Source organism: Felis catus, chromosome D1 (genome assembly GCF_018350175.1).
Source record: "Felis catus isolate Fca126 chromosome D1, F.catus_Fca126_mat1.0, whole genome shotgun sequence".
NCBI lineage: Eukaryota > Metazoa > Chordata > Mammalia > Carnivora > Felidae > Felis > Felis catus.
In genome coordinates this window covers 79,133,337-79,151,596 of record NC_058377.1, presented here as the reverse complement: position 1 = coordinate 79,151,596, position 18,260 = coordinate 79,133,337, and the positions used below count along the sequence as shown (strand labels likewise).

Genomic DNA, 18,260 nt, shown 5'->3' with positions numbered 1-18,260 from the left:
TGCAGGTAAAATGCATTTTATTTGGCTCTTTGCTGTGCGGTAACAGAGGCCTGCACCAACTATGGGCTAGTTAGTACGAATTTAGCACTAAGGTGAAGTTATCAAGCCCTTTTTGCTACAAGGCTTAGTATTTCTACTAATCTACCACTTACTAGTGCAAATATCCCCCATCTGTATGACTCCTGTGTCCACTGCTGCTTTTATTTTTCCTTTTAATTGGCTAGGGAAATTATTCACTGAATCCTTTCATACCATCCTGGTCCATGCTACCTCCTAGGTCTACTTTTTTAGGCATCTTACCTCCATCACTGGTCCTGCCGTTCCTGTTTCCTGTTCTTCCCAGAAGAAAATCTCTTCCTCAGAATTTGATACTTGATACTCCCTGGGTCTCCTTCCTTTACATGGTTATCCAGCTGAACTCAGATCCCTCCTCAAATGTCACTGACACATTCCAGGTCTGATTTTTTAAATATAAAACTAGAAAATCTGCTGTAATTATTACTATGCTTTATTATCTTTCATGCTTGGCACAATTGAAATTGCATTATATATTTATTTGTTTACTTGTTTCTCTCTCCCACTAGAGTAGAAATTTAATGAGGCAAAAACTTGGCCTTCTTTTCTTCTTTGCTAGATCTATCGATCTATCTATCTATCTATCTATCTATCATCTATCTATCCTAGGATATATACACAGTATAGCTGAAACATCTCTTTCTCTCTTGTTTCAGTCCAGTTCAGACCTGATTCATTCAATTTTAGGTATTCTTTTGCTATTTATTTTGCCAGTAATTAACTTTATTTTGCATCCTTTGACAATAGGTGCCATTTTGTCGACATCCGTAAATTCCTAAGATGCTGAAGAATGCTAGGCCTACATAAAACAGATACCCTGTTACTTTAGATGAGTATATCATGATTAACTTAAATATTTCTCCAATACTATTTGGGGGTACATATGTATATATGTATGTATTTTTCAGTTTAAAATATGCTGCAGTAAGTATCCATATGAATTTATATTTGCCAGTATATCTATTTTTTTTTTTTTTGAGGAATTGCTGAATAAAAAACAGCAACATCTGACAGTTCTTTAACTGTCAACTTGATTTCTTTGGGATTGTAGCAATTTATATATCTACTGACAAGAATATGCCTCGGTGTGCACATCTTACAATTTTATATTGCCATTCATTTAGTCTGTTATCTCCATAGATGAAAAAATAATATCTCAATATAATGTAATTACTGAACAGGTTAAAGTGTGTGTGTGTGTGTGTGTGTGTGTGTGTGTGTGCGCGCGCGTGCATTGGTCACTTCCATTTGTTCCTTGGAAAATTGCCTGTCCATGTCCATTTAAAAACAATCAATATACCAGACAGGTAAGTGAGTAGGTATGTGTGATTATGGATAAAAGCTCTTCCAGTTACTGAAATATTTAACTCTTTTGTGCCTCAGGCACTATGACTGCTTTTGAAAACAGCTCTACATTTAGATTTTTATAAATAGAGTTCAGACTCATGCCTCCCTAGCAAAAAATTCTTCCTGCCAATCATTCTCTTCCTGATGATATTTTATTCATTTGTATTCTTTGGAATATGAGATAAAAGTCTACACTTTTCTTTGTTCTGTTGCAATATACTCTTGAATGTATTTTCACAGTCTGTTCAAGTCCTTAGAGAATACTGTGTCCTCCTTATAATCTCTCTATATCAGTGACCCATCTAAATTTATATGCCTAAAAATAAAAGCAAAAACCAAAATAATTAAAAACATAACTAAACCTTATTATAAATTGTTAAAACTAGTTCTGCTCATTGACATTTCTTCATTTATGAAAAGAATATAAGGTGATTAAAGTTATATTCTTGGAAAATTAGGATTTCTTCCATCATGTGATCTTATGTTTTTGTTTTATTTTTATGGTCATTTTTTTTGGTAAGAAGCCATTTGTTTCCCATCAAACTTATTTCCATTTTGTTTGCCTTTGTGGAAGAGGAGCTTAAGGTTGTTTCTACCCATTCAGTGACCTGAGCAGTGGGAACCGTGGACCAGTCTTCAGTGACAGGCTGAGCACTTCAGTCTTTAGTAGGGAACTCCTGAATAGGCACAGAGGGCACCCGCATGCGTTCAGACCAGTCTGAGACTTCAGGTTGAGTGGCAGTGAACTCAGGAGCTGGAGCAGTCCATTCACTCTGAAGTTCCTCCCTGGTCACAGCCTTTTCACCTGCCCTTCCTTTTTGGTCTCTTCAGGATCTCTATAGAAGTACAGATCAGTCATGACCTCCCATGGGTGTTCATGGGAAATGGTGCCATGCTGCTCAGAAATTCTGGGCCAGCAATCACCACATCAGATATGCTGTGTGAGCTCCCTTGTTGTTGCAAGGTTTAGCAATGTCCACATAATGCAGAGGAGAGTCTGTGTTACACAGAATGATGGTAGGCAGGTTAACATAAGATTCCTCTGTGAGAGGCTGGTAGTCAGCCTCGGAATCAGTAACCACCAGAAGTCTTGGCTCCTGGAAGGCTGCCTGAATCTGATTAGTGAAGGTTCCAGGAATCAAACAGCCAACAATAGGAGTGGCTCCGATAGCAACAGCAAACTTCATCACAGCTTGCTGGTCAGTACTCCTGGATGATATGATGCTGATATCATCTGGGTTTTATATGGCAACAATAGCATGAACTGCCAGAAGATTCTCCCAGGTTCTCTTCAGATTTATGATGTAATACCAGCACTTATCCTTTTGTAGATATACTGTTCCATTTGAAAGTCAGGTTGGTGCAACGTGAGTGAGTTTCTGCTGTAAGGAATTTGAGCACATCTTCCTCCTTCATTTGCAAGATATCAAGGGCTTTGGACACTGTGGAAGTTTCCCTTCAGTTTATGATGAGAATACAGAAGAATGCCCTTTGGCCTCTCCCCGGGTAGCTCAGAAAATCTTTACTCTCAACTTTAAATCAGGCTTGTGGCTACTCCAGTCTTGACCTTCTTATTCCAGGTCTCAGACTGAGGTTTCCTTTTTATCACCTTGTGTCTGAGATACATCTTATCAAACATGGTCTAGTACTTGGTTTTCTAGAACTAGTAATGTTTTATAGTCCTGCCAATACCACGTCCCTTATATTTTCCCCTGAGATTTTATTTCTGTCTCATATTTCCAGATTACTGTCTTCTTATGTACTGACTGCTGACAATTATCTATGATTTCACTCTGTGTTCTTTTTTCAGGATTAAGCTGGTTTGGGTCTGCCTTATGTCTAGTCTTTTATCTCCCATGCTGTCAAAAGTTTCTTTCAGTACTCCAAATGGGTGTGGTCCTCTAGGGCCTGCTCCACCCTACAGTGGGGTTCCAGTACAAATTATGGCCTTGCAATTCATCCCCATTCTACCATAGCTATGTAATATTTTTAATGTATTTATTTAAATTCCATTTAGTTAACATACAGTGTAGTATTGGTTCCAGAGTGTACACACACACACACACACACACACTCTCTTTATGCATTTATCAGTTGATGGACATTTGGGCTCTATCCATAATTTGGCAATGTTGATAGTGCCGCTATAAACATTGGGGATCATGTGCCCCTTTGAATCAGCATTTTTGTATCTTTTGGATAAATACCTAGTTGTGCAATTGCTGGGTAGTAGGGTAGTTCTATTTTTAATTTTTTGAGGAACCTCCATACTGTTCTCCAGAGTGGCTGCACCAGTTTGCAGTCTCACCAATAGTGGGACTCTATTTCTCCTCATCCCCATCAACATCTGTTGTTTCTTGAGTTGTTAAATTTTGCCATTCTGACAGGTGTGAGATGTTATCTATTGTGGTTTTGATTTGCATCTCTCTTATGATGAGTAATGCTGAGCATCTTTCCATGTGTCTGTTAGCCATCTGGATGTCTTCTTTGGAAAAGTGTCTATTCATGTCTTATGTAACATTTTTGAGGAGTAAAGAAGCATGCTGACACCACCAGCGCTAAATTGTTTTTATCAGATATATACTTATTTCTCTTTTAAGTGACTTTTGTTATATGTGTTACATTTTTTAAGTCACCTCTCTCTTGTCATTGACAAATCAAAGATTATCAAAAACTGTTCATCCTTTACTAATTGATAAATACACTTTGATGCCAAAATTGCATGGTCATTGAAATGAAATGCATGGCAGCCCTGCAGAGTCGACGGCCCACTAAGTAGTGATAATTATTTGTCCATAAGACTCAGCTTGATCCAAAGTCATTTGGAATACCTTTTTCTTCTGTGTTCTGTGGTTTAGAAATAAGAAATAAGAAATAAGAAAATAAGATTCTCTTATAGAGTCAGTCACAAATAACCTGGAAATTCAGGCTTATTTCGCTACCATTAATGTAAGGAAATTATGCTTGATTTAGAAGGAAATTAGTTATGCACATGACTCGAAAAATCCCCTCTTGTTTTGTGAAGGCACAGAGTGCCAATTAATTATATCTATAGCAACCACGAAAGTTTCCAGAAAATTACTAGGTTAAAGAGGACTTTTGACAACTGATTTTAATTTATTTTTATGTCCTATATAAGTATTATACATTTCTTGTACTTACTGGATTGTTTTAAAAATGCATAGAGCACTACAAAATTCTATTTCTAACTCTTTAAGAGTTCTGCTGCACAGGGATGATGACTGAGTTTGATGTGAATCGAGGAGAATTTTAAGTGGATTATGACATTTCAATTTGAGGACTAACATGCATCAATAACATCAGAGATCTGTTGAAATGTGTGAAGGCTGAGATTAGGGGTGAGGAAAAAGAAGGTTAATGAGAAGAGTCAGAACTCCTCCTTGTGGGGCAAATTTTGAAGTGATTTCTTTCTCATGAATAATGGAGCTAGGCTTCAAAATAAATTTCATTATATATATATATATATATATATATATATATATATATATATATTTATATATAATAAAATAGTAAAATCCACCATGCTCAGAATGCAGTGTTTTTCTTTTCAAGTAAATCAATTTCTTTTTGGTTTTATGTCTTTTAATTTTTTTTCCTATTTGGGTCAAAGAAATCGTATAGTCATTTTCACAGGCCCCTAGAAGTCCCATTAATCAAATGAATTATAAATTTATTTCATTACCCTAAAATGTAACAATTCTATAAATGAATAATTATAAATATCTGACATTATCTGTGAATAAAAGTTTAGTACATTGCTTTATTGATTAAAAATATAATTTCATGTTATGTTAAGTCGAGCAGCACCTATTTTTTCCCATAGGTTATTCTGAATAATTGAAGACAATTATAAATGTGTTCACTTTTATTTGCAGAGAATAGGTTAATAACATAGCTATACTAAAGGGAATTTTAGAAGTTTATTAAGGAAACAAAAGAGATTAAAAGAAGGAATGGGGAAAAAGAAAAAACTAAATATGTAGAGTAGGCCAAAAATACATGGTGACTATACTTATAACATCTTGTGTGGTTAAAAGTAGAAATAGAATTAAAATACATGATAATTAATTTGGAAGCAGCACCATAATTTGTTGTGGACCAATCCATTCACTGAGAACAACTAGCCAAGCTGGGGTAAAAAAAAGACAAAAATTATATTTGAGAGCATACCACAGCAAAGACTTATTAAATTATAATTCTGAGAGAGAAAATAACTAAGCAAAATGAACCAGACATTTGGAAACACTTTTCCTTTTGAAGTAGTTTTCCAATTTGCCAGGGGGAGGAGTAGGGGGATTGTTGGAGGTAGGGATGGGTATTGAGCTGAGAAGTTAAGCAGAAATCTGAGGCTGAACATCTGAGAGTCCAAACTGTACCCTCATCATATCAGGAGATTGGTAGAATAAAAATTAGAGTCGAGCTCCTGTCATATTAGAGGCTCTGTAAACACCCAGAATTTTCTACTAGAATCCAAAAGACTCTATCTAAGGAGATAAACTAGACTGGAGATAAACCAGTTGTCACTGAAAATAAATTTGAAGCACCTAATTTCTGAGAAGATTAAGGTAATCTACTCCTAACCAAGCTGACTGCCAGAAGAAAATTAAACCCTATCTAGAAGTTATGTACACAGATACCAAATAAACTATATAGTTTTTATCTACAATTTGCTCAAACAACTCCACAGAAACATTTCCAGGTAAGATGCAGCAGTTTGCAGCAGAGTAATGCTCCTGTCACACTTAGCCAAATAAATAACAAAACCATACTTTTAAAGGCATTGGGGGCTTTGGAGGCAATAAGGCCTGCATGAGCTAAAATTCACAGAAAAAAAAAACTGTGTTGGGGGGTGCCTGGGTGGCTCAGTTGGTTAAGTGACCCACTCTTGCTTTTGGCTCAGGTCATGATCTCACAATTTGTGAGATCGAGCCCTCTGTCCAGCTCTGTGCTGACAACATGGACCCTGCTTGGGATTCCCTCTTTCTCCCAATCTTTCCCCCTTCTCTGCTCATGCAAAATAAGTAAGTAAACATTAAAAAAAATAATTGTGATGAGTTGAGGATGATCAGCTACTTTTGCTCTACTTGTGACATTGTCTGCTTCTGCCTGTCAGTTAAAATCAAGCTTGTTCCAGACAAGATACTTTCCAAAGACAGAAAGATAATCCAGTAATGCATTTTGAAGAAACTCAGGGCTAGAGTAACACATGAACCTTTCAGTGGTCTCAAATTTGAAGCTAATTCTTAGCTCTGGGATTGGATACAGGGCTGGAAAACTAAGCCAAAAACATATATATATAAGAGAGTTCACTATCTTCAATGTTTAGGGGGAGAAAGATATTCATGGGGTGAGGTCCTGCTTTAAGATAAATATAGTCTCTCCTAGAGATATTTATAAAATTTAAAATTGCATGGGCTGGGAAGCTGAAGAGCTAACTTGGGAACCCAAGAATAGCTGAGATTTGGGAACCCAAGAATATAGGACTGAGAGACAAGAAACCTTAGCCTTGAAAGAATCATCAGGTAAAATAGGGATAAACTGGCTGCTGACTGAATCTTTCTAAACATTAATAGATAATTTTTATGATTTAGATAAATCATATGATTGAGATAATAAAATATGACTAACTGTAAAAGGGAAATAAAGCAATAAAGACAAACCTACCAATGAACTGGATATAGAAATACAGATATAAACACTCAACTTGGAACATAAAAAGAAAATTAAAAAATTTTAAAAGTATGAGAGACATATGCAACACAGTCAAATGTGTTAGCATACAGGCAATTCAAGTTCCATGGAGAAAAGAGAGAGAAAATGGAAGAAAAGCAGTACATGAAAATACAATGAGCGGTTTTCAAAAATGAGTGTAAGACGTGAATATGCAGACTCAAAAGGGGCAGCAAACCAGAGCAGTATAACTTTACACACAGACAGGCACAGACACACACACATAACCAACTCCCTTCTATACATAATAGTAAAACTGCTAAAAAGTGACACAAAGTGAAAATCTTGAAAATATACAGGGAAGAAAAAAAATACATTACTATCAAAGAAAGAAATATTTGTTGACCTCTTAATAGAAACAATGGAAACTAGTGGCAATGGTATGGCATTAGTGTACTAAGAACAAATAGCAACCAACCTAGTAATATATACTCAGAAAGAAAATCCTTAAAAATAAAGACAAGAAATAGAAGACGGAAATTGGAGGCAAGCAGGCTGACATGTAAAGAAAGGAATATTGCAGATTATAGTCAAGAGATAGCAATGGAAACATGGATGTGTAGGAGAAAATGAAGCAGACTAAAAAGAGCAAATAAGTGGGCAAATATAAATAAGTGTTGATTAAAAATGAATAACTTAAGGACACCTGGGTGGCTCAGTTGGTTAAGCATTTCACTTTGGCTCAGGTCATAATCTCATTGTTCGTAGATTCAAGACCCACCTTGGGCTCTGTGCTGAGCTCAGAGCCTGGAGCCTGCTTTGGATTCTGTGTCTCCCTCTATCTCTGCCCCTCCCCTGCTTGCGCTCGCTCGCTCTCTCCCTCTCAAAAATAAATAAACATTACAAAAAATGAATAACTTAAATAAATAAAAATGAACAATATTTATACTGGTCTAATGAGGTTAACCCTATGTAGAACTGAAATCATGGAAATAAAAGATACATATTGTGGATAATGCAGAAAACGTCCTTAGAGATAAAAGGGATTTCATAATTATTAAGGAATTTAAGAAAAAGATGTCATAATTCTAAGTCTATACTCTAAATAACACATATAAAGAAAAAATTAAGTGCAGAAAAAGGAAAATAGGCTCATAATAATGTTGACATATTTTTAGCAAACATCTAATAAACTAGGAGAAAAAACAAACAAAATTTCTATAAGGTTAAAAAGCTTAAAAAATCTAACAGATTTAACCTAATTATCCTATGAAAATAGTGTAAACAGTAAATGACAAATAACCATAGTATGAAGTTTATATTGAATATTCACCAAATTGGCCAGACACATACCATAAAGAAAAGTTCAATAAATTTTAACACTTGGGAATATTCTTGGTAAATCTCTAACCACAATGGATCTAAGCTAAATAAAAATCAATAAAAATAATAAATAGAAAAATATCAACTAAACGGGAATTAAGCAACATGTTTATAAATAACGTGTGTCAAAGAAGATATTAGCAAATATTTTAAATGAATGTAATTAAGTACAGATAAAAATGTGTGACTCAGGTAATGTATAGACTTAATGCATAGACTTAGGGATACAGTATAAAGGGAAAAAGAGTGTATGTAAGTGACAAAGCACTAAATTCTACACCTGAAACTAATATTACACTGTATGTTTACTAACTGAAATATAAATAAAAACTTAAAAAAAGAAAAGAAATTACTTAAATCTTTATATCCAAGGCTAGGAAAATCAGCAAGTAAAAATGAAATAAATTAGAAGGAACAACAAAAAAAATCAATAAGATGTTAAAGAAATAACAGAAAATCAGCAAAAATTAATGGGTTCTTTGAAAAAAATATAAAAATCAAGTACTTGAAAGAGCAATTAACATTAATAAAAGAAAAAATATCAGTAGCAAAAATTAAAATTATAGAATCATTAAAAAATATGTATATGGTCCTTGACTTACAGTGGCTCAACTTATAATATTTCAACTTGATGATAGTTTAAAAGTGATACTCATTTGGTATAAATCATATTTTGAATTTTGAATTTTGATCTTTTCCCAAACTGAAGATATGATAAGATCCTGTCTTGATTCTGGGCAGAGGCAGTGACCACAGCTCCCAGTCAGCCCCACCATCACAAGGATAACAACTGATATAACTGTTCCATACTCATACAACCATTCTCTTGATATATTCAACACTTTATTACAAAATAGATTTTGTGTTAGATGGTTTTGCCCAGCTGTAAGATAATGTAAGTGTTCTGAGAACGTTAAAGTTAGGCTAGGCTAAACTTAAGATATTCAGTAGGTTAGATGTGTTAAATGCATTTCTGACTTAATTATATTTTCAACTTACATCAGCTTTATTGGGATGTAACTCCATCATAAGTGGAAGAAAATATGTATAGAAGTAAAGTTAAATAGGTATTATGAACATTTTATTTCATCATGCATTATTTGACAATTTGGATTAGGCAAATTGATTTCTTGATAAATGCTTTATAAAGATGACATCAGAAAAAATATCTGAAGTATCTGGTGTCAATTGAGTAAATTAAATCATCATTGAGAAACTTTTCCATAAAGACAGATCAGATGGTTTTACCAGTTATTTTTTCCAAATATTTTAACAGAGGAATGCAACTCTTTAATAAACCATTCTAGAACATGCAAAAGAGGCAGAAATTCCCAACTCTTTTTTATAAGACCAATAAAAACTTGCCTCTAAAGCTTTGAAAAGATACAGCAAGCAAAGAAAATCTGAGACAAAATAAAATTTTCTCTTGAATGTAGGTGAAAAATTCCTTAATAAAACAATAGCAAATCTAATATAATGATAGAAATGAACATTATTAACAAACAGGATTTATTTTAGGTAAGCAAGGACAATTTATAATTAAAAAATCAAACAATATAATTCACCACAATTGAAAAAAAATTGTATGATTATTGCAATAAATATGGACCAAGCATGCGAAAAAAATTCTTATGATAAAATTCAGCATTTTGGAATTAAGGCAAACATCTTTCTTTTACACACACACACAAATTCACACACAAAACGGAATAAAAACTCAGTGAAATAAATGGAAGTATTCAATATACTCTCTAAAACTGGAAGCAAAACACAAATGCCCTCTAGCTCCCGCTCTGTTAAGTCAGTGTTAAAACAGGGAGAAAAAAATACAAAGAATAAAAACTGGAATAAGAATAATAAAAGAAATTCCCGTATAATAAAGTTATAAATGTTGGAGATTATTTTGAGAAGAAACATTTAAATGAATAAGTTTACTTATCAAGCTCATTTGTTACAAGTTCTCTTTTTTTTCTTAATATTTTTTAACGTTTATTTATTATTGAGAGAGAGACACAGAGGGTGAACAGGGGAGAGGGCAGAGAGAGGCAGAGACACAGAATCCAAAGCAGGCTCCAGGCTCTGAGCTGTCAGCACAGAGCCCCATGCGGGGCTCGAACTCATGGGCAGTGAGATCATGACCTGAGCCAAAGTCAGCCACTCAACCAACTGAGTCACCCAGGTGTCCCTCAAGTTCCCTTTTTAATAACTAATTTTATTTTTACGTGAGGAAAAAGAATAGGCCGAAAAAAATGTAAAAGTTATCATATGGTAACAGTAACTTCAGCAATTAACCGAAAACTAATTTAACAAAAAATGAACAAGGCATTAATACTGAAAAGTCCAAAAAAGGAGAAAAATTAAAGGAAGATTTAATAGATGAGGCAATATACCACTGTGAGTTGAAAGACTTAATTTTTAAAATGATAGCAATACCCTTTAAGTTGATCTAGAGATTGCAAGCAATCCCAATTAAAATCCCAACAGATTTGTTTGTTAGTTTTTGTGGCAATTAACAAATCGACTTCAGGAATTTATATGTAAATGCAAAGGGCAATGTTCAGACAACATTCTGAAGTTAAACAAAATTTGTTAGCTCTACACTCCAGATATAAGACGCATTATAAATATGCAATAATAAAGATGGTGTAGAATAGGTATCTGGTGGAAGCATTTAGAATCACTGAAGAAGTTTCCATTCACATATGCTCACCTGTTTGATGTCTAGGTGATAGTGCAGTGAGGAAAGGACTATTTTTGCATAAATTGAAGGATTGGACATTCACAGAGGAAAAAAATATATGTGCACTACTATTTTACACAATTCACAAAACTACTCCCAGAATTGTTTATCAAAAAGTAATACAGCAAAGTTTAGAAAATTGCCTAATAGAATATCCTTGGAGTGGATATTTTTTTTTGAAAGAAGCTTCTAATAGAACTAACCATAAATGAAAAAAAAATAACTTGTACAGTTTTAAGAAAAAAACTTCAGAACATCAAATGGCATCATTAAGTGAGTTATAATCAAGTTGCATAATAGAATAAAATATTTCCAATGCACAAACTGAACAAGGGATTTATATTCAAATCCATTAAAAATTCCTACAAAAAAAAAAAAGAAAATAGCAAAAACTAAAAGGAAAAGGTACAAGAAACATGAATTGGCATTTCACAAAATAGGGTATATGAAAGTGTAATAAAAATAGAAAATGCTGCTCAAGCACATTAGCCTTTGGAATATGCAATTTAAAGTTACAATTGAATATCACTATACACTTACTAAAATGGTAACATCAAAAATTTAAAAATGCTACCAAATTTTGATAAGGATATAGAATAACTGGAACTCTCCTAAAGTAATTGTAGAACTATAAATTGGTACAGATATTTGGAAAAGTTGTTTCTTAGTATCTATGAACTCTGAATGTATGATCCACTTCTACATATATTCACTAAATGTATGTCTACATATGGTCTTAAATGTGCACACACACACACACAGATGCTCTCAGAAGAATTGTTTGTAATAGTCCAAACTGGAAATACTCAAATGCTTATCTAGAAAAGAATGAATGAAAAACTGTGGCATATTCATGCAATGATATCCTACACATCAACAAGAATGAATGAACTTCAAATACATAGAACAAAATGGAGGACTTACAACTATAATATTAAGCAAAAGTAGGCAGACATGAGCAGGTCATGCTGTACTACATTAGGCAAAATTTCATTGGGCAAAACTAATACAAGTACTTAAAAATTATGATAGCATTGCCCTTGGGGTGAGCAAATGTTACTAAAAGAAGCTCAGAGACTTCTGGTGTCCTATTTATAATGTTTCCTCCTATTGGTGCTGTCTACATGGATGTGTTCACTATGATAAAGATATTTGACCCTAACATGATGATTTCTGAACTTTTTGGTATATAAGCTTAAGTAAAATGTACAAAACAAAGCAAACAAACAATTATATAATGCAGCTGTCACCATCCTTTACTAAAATTCATATGGCTATAAATGCCTCCTTTATAAAAGAAGACTAAAAATCAATGATCTAAGTAGCCATCTAAAAAGCGAGAAAAGGCAACAGCAAACTCAACATATAAGAATGAAAGAAATAATGAAAATAAGAACAGAAAATAATTACATAAACATCGAACAGAGAAGATGTGCAATGTAATTTGTTTTAGAATTTTGCTTTAAAAATGTATGTTTCATAGAAAATAACATGGGCTTATTTTGTAATAATTTCAGATCCACCCTTAATCTAATTAATTTAATAGATAAAGACCTCTTCTACCTGAATTCTCTCAATTCCACTCCAAGAAGTGACTGTTAAATGCTCCTGTGTTTCCTTGTAGATAAGAGAATATACAGGTGAATATATGATATGATATTATGACATATTATTTTCAAGAATGTATTATTTTATATTTATTACCCAACTTACTTTCTATTTATTATAGATAATATGCATTCCTTGTCAGCATAAATTACCTATTTACATGTCTATACCTATATAAAAATGTACTGATACCTAAAATGACATATTACCTTTAAAATTTATTTTTTAATTTCTTTTTATTTTACTTATTTTTTTAAATGTTTATTTATTTTTGTTTGAGGTAGAGACAGAGTGCAAGCAGGGGAAGGGCAAAGAGAGAGGGAGACACAGAATCTGAATGAGGCTCCGGGTTCCCAGTGTCAGCACAGAACTCAACACAGGGCTCGATACCACAAACTGTGAGATCATGACCTGAACCGAAGTCAGACACTCAACTGACTGAGCTACCCAGGTGCCTCTAAAAATTTTATACCCTGGGTACACAAAAATTTACCTATCATAAATGAACAGATCAATGTTATCACAAAATAACTGAACCTTTGGAATTAACTCCAGTTCAAAAACCTAAAACAGAAGTCACGACAAGCATATATAAAATGTCTTTGTTGTTGTTATCTTGTAAAGAGAAGAACAAGCTTTAAGGGAAATATAATAATGTAATAAAAACTAGTATATTTACTCCTATCTTTAAGTTTCCTTAAGCATTTTCTCAGGGATCCAATATTGTCGTGCCTCTTTTCACCATATTGTAAGCATTCTGACAGAGAACTCCAGTTCAGTTTTACATGAGGAGATCTAAACTGTTATTGATCTTGGAAGTATTAGAATTGAAATTCCTACGAAGTATAGGTTCAAATCTTGTCACCTTGGCTACCTGAATTGTTTATTAATTCAAGAGGAATTGAAAGCACCTTGCAGTTGGTGAAAAGGTCACTGATTTCAGAGTAAATTTTAAATGATTCAAAGTCTTAGTATCTCATCTTCTGGAGCAAGGGGGGTAGTCTGGGAAGGAGCCACATGTGTCACACATTGAGTCAGCACAGGTTGAGTCAGCTAGAGCTGAGGGTTGGCCTCATCTTTTGGGGCAGAGTCAGGATAGTCTTCTGATTACAAAGACCCTGAGGATTCAAAACTAGTAGAAGTATTTGGCCTTGGGGACTTTGTCAGTTCATCTTTGTTGGGAGATCCAGCCCTCTCATCCCTCCAATGGAATTTGTCAGTCCCTTTTTACTTTCCCTGGTCTCTGTTGCCATGGTAACTGTTCAGAGCCCCTACTGTTTAGTTCATCACTGAAAAGGCAACATTTCAACATTTTCTGACACAAATTGGCAAGATATGTAGCTGCTGGCAGTACTATCTCAGCAGGACTCCTGGTAATGTAGTAGGAAATGTGTGGTAAGGCAATTAGAAAACACCAGTAGATAACTGAACATTCCATGTATAAGAAAATGCCTTTGGGAGATTTGCTACAGTACTTCCAGTGTTTGGAATGCACTGCATTTAGTAGCAATCTTCAATTCAATGAACACATTTTGTGTGCATACAGACCTTACACTGACTGCAAATCACATACAAACAAATGGATGTGATCTCTCACCTCAAGCAACTTGCACTCTATTGGTACAAATAACATATATTCAATCACAGTTAAACCAAGTCTCATTGTGTGTGGGATCTGAGTGAACAATTCTAGGAAGGCTTCAAATAGGAGATGAAATTCTAGGCGACCTCTCTTGTGCCTCTTATGGTAAGGTTATGGGGGAGGGCACTAGACACAGAGAAAACTACAAGAGTGAAATAAACCATGGACGTGCTTTAGCCAGATTTGCTAAAGAAAGACAGAAAGTCGGGGTGCCTGGGTGGCGCAGTCGGTTAAGCGTCCGACTTCAGCCAGGTCACGATCTCGCGGTCCGTGAGTTCGAGCCCCGCGTTGGGCTCTGGGCTGATGGCTCAGAGCCTGGAGCCTGTTTCCGATTCTGTGTCTCCCTCTCTCTTTCTGCCCCTCCCCCGTTCATGCTCTGTCTCTCTCTGTCCCAAAAATAAATAAAAACGCTGAAAAAAATTAAAAAAAAAAAAAAGAAAGAAAGTCTCCTATGAATTCAGAGTAGGTGTAAACAGAGTGGCAGGAGATACAACTGGAAAGGTAGATAAATATTCACTTTCGCATATTTTACACCAGTGTTTCAAATCATTCTATACGAAAGTTAAGCTAATTTTTTCCTAATAAATAATCACAGGATGCACAAAGACAAATAGATTTTCCTTTATTCAAGATGGAGTAAAAATAGCAAATACTATTAATAATATTAGCTTGATGCTATAATAAGGTGTTATATTAGTTTAAACCATTTAAAATGACCAGTTTGGGAAGTATAAAACAGTTCAATGTCAAAGTTTTACATCAACTTCATAGGTAAATTTCCATTCCATATGCTTAGACATTGATTAATTCACTAATTTATAATGTTGCAGAGATTTTTAACATTCAAAAATACTTACAAAATTGCTTTTTCCTCTAAATTAAGTGGGTCCTAGAACTACATACATGTGCATTTACATATACATTTTATATGTGACAGCTGCACTAATTGTGTATGAGGAAGTAACTCTCAAATAACACTGGGATATTTAATGTGCATAGTTCCTGTATATGAAGGGATCTATCTTTGGAGAGTACGAGTATCAGTTCATGCTCATCCAGGTGCCACAACACGTTCAAATGATGGAAATAATGGACTAGGAGACCTCATGAGTCTGATGGTTTCTAACTCAATAAAATGAAAAGTTCTAGTATAAGGCATTGTTTTTGTATACATTTCCAAGGACATGTTTCTTGCCATATTACTAGGACTTTAACCTGAAGAGTGCTGTTGGTTTTGTTTCGTTTTGTTTGTTTTCTGAAAGTATGTGCAGCTGATTGTTTTCTACTTTGAAGCCCAAGAGCAACTCATATTACTGATTGGTGCCTGGGATGAAACTAGAAAATAACATTTCATTCATGAAAAGGGACCTCTCTCTCTCTCTCTCTCTCTCTCTCACTTGGCCCTTATTTAGAAAACAGATTATTTCCCTTAGACTAATTTCCTTATAGAATTTTAGAAATGTTGAATTATTTAAAATACCAGAATTTTGTCATGGTTGGAGTTAAGTATGTGTATTTTTTTTTCTTTTTCACCCTTCAAGTTGCATCCTGTTTTGCAACAAAAATTGACCTTTACAGAGAAGAGGTGTATGTATGTTCAAGGGATCTTTGGAATTTTCACGTTAATGTACAGTGATTACAGTTACTTTTCTTCTATTCTGTTTGTGCTTTTTTTCATTTGTTTTTGTGGATGAAAAGAACTACAACCAATGACAAGCTTAGTGAAATACTATTTGAAAGCAATGTAACTTTAGCCATATCAATAAGAAACTCCCCCAAATTGTCTTCACTACTAATGTATAAAAGCATTCCAAGAGCTAACTGCTGATGAAATTTTCAGCTAGAGACCAGAGAGACAGCAGAGCCTAGAAACATGGTTTTGGAATAGGGATGGTAAGTATAATATACTACATTCCCAATGGAGGATCATTTGCAGAATATCACTCTAGGAGACAACTGGGACCCTTGCTTCTTAGCTTTCTGATCCTTGTGCCACCGAAGGAAACATCCTGAACAGTTTTATAAACCTCAGCATAGCAATGATAGGAAAGATAGTGTATGACTTTAACGCCAAAAGGATTTGAGTGGTGTGCTAGGCAGAATACTAAGCTGACTCCCAATAACCCATGGCCCTCTGTAATCCCCTTCCCTTGAGTAACTGTGAACATGATGGGATATTAGTCCTTTGATTATGTTACATTATACAGCAAATGTGAAGTGCTATGGCCATACTGATACTTTATGTCCTCATTAATAATATAAGATATAAAGAAATAATGTGTGAAATGTTCCTTGCACGGTGCCTATGACAAATAGTACTGGATGACAGTTATTATCATTAGTATTAATATAAAAAACACTCTATCATTCTAGGACTCTTTGTTAAACCCCTGCATGTAAATATTACCAAGCTACCTTCTGTAAGAAGGCTCCCTTGATCTCTAAGACATGTATAATTTTGAGAGGTTCTTTATGTGCCTTCAATGCAATATTTTCCATATACATATGTAATATGTATATAATACATAATATTATGTATATTATGTGTGTAATATGTATATATTACATACATATATGTGTGTGTATATGTGTGTGTGTGTGTATATATATATATATATATATATGTATATGTGAAATGTGTGGTGGGGAGAGGGGAAAATGGGTGATGGGCATTGAGGAGGGTACATGTTGGGATGAGCACTGGGTGTTGTATGTAAGCCAATTTGGCAATAAATTATATTCATAAAAAAAGTATTATAGAATTTTTTAATGTTTATTTTATTTTTGAGAGACAGAGAAAAAGAGAGTGTGTGAGTGGGGGAGGGACAGAGAGAGAGGGAGACACAGAATCTGAAGCAGGCTCCAGGCTCCAAGCTGTCAGCACAGAGCCCAGTGTGGGGCTCGAATTCACGAACCTCAAGATCATGACCTAAAAGAAAGTAAGACTCTTAAGTGACTGAGCCACTTGGGTGCCCCAGAAAGTAAGCTTTATTTATTATTATTATTACTTATTTATAAGCTTTATTTATAAATCAAGCTCCACGAAGACAGAGATTCTGTTTCATTTATTACAGTAGACAAGGCCAACAAACATCTCTCAAATGCACGTGCATACTGAAATATACTTATTAAATGGAGATTGCATGAATTCTTCTAGGGTAAGGCCTACCATTCTCTTCTTGGTCTTCCCGGTTTTAGAATTTTTGTAGTAACTTATTGACAGACCTTCCTGATGCCATCTGTTCTGAAAGGACAGGAATATGAATTGAATCAATTATATAAATGTTTACTAAATTAATTATTCTACTCTTGCCATGGTTTTCTCTGGGAAAAATCCTTCCACAGGTAAGAATACCATCTTGTCAACATCTTAATTTAATTCTATATTTTCACATATCACCTGTCCTCATGCTTCTCTTTTTACATATCTTTCTGTTCGTGACAACTACACTGGCCTTTTGAGAATTCATTTCAGGGAAATAGGTAATTTTATTTTCCATGTTCCAGTCTCTCTTATAAATGAAAATAAAGTCCTTTGCTTCCTGTGCCTCTGTTTTCAGCTTCCTAAATGACCTGTGTATAGCTGTCCACCTTGCTTATCAATACCCATTGGTTACTGTGGCCTTGGGTATCAGGGTAGATGTCCTGCTAAATTCATGGACCTGTTAGACACATGAAGGAGAAGCTTCTTATGTTTTTATCTTTGCAACTTGGGTCAGAAATAAACTTGTCTTTACTTGCCATTTTTTGATATATACTTTAAATATTTTATGG

At 34.4% G+C, this 18,260-nt stretch overlaps 1 pseudogene; it reads right to left on the bottom strand.

The window, feature by feature from the left end:
• Positions 1-1,901: 1,901 nt before the first annotated feature.
• The window catches only part of LOC101100834, a 46,608-nt pseudogene continuing 30,249 nt past the window's right edge, over positions 1,902-18,260 (bottom strand).